Source organism: Seriola lalandi, unplaced genomic scaffold (assembly GCF_002814215.2).
Source record: "Seriola lalandi dorsalis isolate HSWRI2012SDOR001 ecotype SW California unplaced genomic scaffold, Sedor1 jcf7180002005103, whole genome shotgun sequence".
Classification (NCBI taxonomy): Eukaryota; Metazoa; Chordata; class Actinopteri; order Carangiformes; family Carangidae; genus Seriola; species Seriola lalandi.
In genome coordinates, this window is record NW_019475757.1 from 1 (window position 1) to 1408 (window position 1408).

The 1408-nt window shown below is 39.8% G+C and overlaps 1 long non-coding RNA gene across 1 annotated transcript; it reads left to right on the forward strand.

Moving 5' to 3' along the window:
• Positions 1–555, forward strand: LOC111669697 (uncharacterized). Its single transcript, XR_002761803.2, has 3 exons — positions 1–14; positions 216–323; positions 472–555. It is a non-coding gene; the product is annotated as an uncharacterized LOC111669697 (long non-coding RNA).
• The last annotated feature ends 853 nt before the right edge of the window (positions 556–1408 follow it).

A 1408-nucleotide genomic window follows, 5' to 3' on the forward strand; every position in this document is an offset into this window, starting at 1 on the left:
GCATTGGACCAAAGGTAATTGTAGAACGCTGTATGGCACATTCTGGTTAACGATATATAAAAAGTAGAATAGTTTTAAGTTTAGATATAATTTCTTGCCAGGCGAGTGATGTATTACTGTGACTGCTTTAATTATCCGATGAATGCAGAGATATTTACTTAACTGCCCTTGAGCGATCCTCACTCAGTCATTTGATCATTTATTCGTCCATCCAGGGTGAGCAGGGTCTTCGAGGCCAGAATGGACCTCTAGGGAAAAGAGGCTTTAGAGGTGGAATGGGGCTGCCAGGGCCGCAGGGAGACCAAGGACCTAAAGGACAACCTGTGAGCAGCCACGCATACTCACACTTAAACATATATAATCCAGGCGATGATTTACCTATGCGATCTTGAAAGACGAGATTTCATGACATTATGTAAGTTTCTTTTTGAAAATTATGTGGTTTTGATTCTTGACTACATCCTTGTCTAGGGTGATACAGGGGAACCAGGTTTTCCAGGAATTCTGGGAGTTTTTGGACCAAGGGTATGTTCAGCACCAAACAGCAGCACATCTTCCACAATGTGTGTGCACGAAAACAAAAACCAAACATACATGTCACTGTTAAAATATAATGCTCATATGTATCATGAAACACCTTCCTGTTCACCATTAAAGAAGTAGAAATCAGCTCATTCACTGTGGTCACACAAATGTGATTAGTATGGTCCACTCACTGTAAATCACACATACTCACAAACACATTGATGATAGGAAAGAGTGCACACATGGGTAAACAGTTAAACATATACCGTGTAGACAGATACAAAAACATACAACAAAAACCTTTCAGCTGTCAGTTTGGGGCATAACTAAACTCAGGAACAGTTATTTCATTTCTAAACAGTTGCTTTACCACTTCCACCTTTAGTCTTACCAAATAGTGGATTAGTCTCTAAGTAGAGAACAAATATGACTTGTTTTGGGATTTAGGTGTAGTCTATACATTGCAACACCTGTCCCTGGCTAAGCTGAGCTTATCAGTGACAGTGACATTACACGTTTGCACATGTGTCTATTCTATGTGTTAAGTCTGTGTCAACTACATATCGCATACATCAAAGAAACTAACATTAGCTTATCTATAACTATCCAGTGAGGAAACATTGATAGTTACTCTATGTGACAGCTTCAGCACAATGTCCTCAAGTCCTTCCAAATTACAGGCTTTTCTCTCCCATCACCAGATCCCATTTACAAATAGCACTCTTTGAAGCAAGCCAACAAAATCTCTCCTCACATCCTGCCCACGATCTGTTCCTTATAATCCCCACAATCACCAGTTTTAAGAATGGTTTTATAGTTTGATTTACATAGTCATAATGTGACACATGCATCCATCCTGCATCTGTGTCTTGGGTTGTGTGAC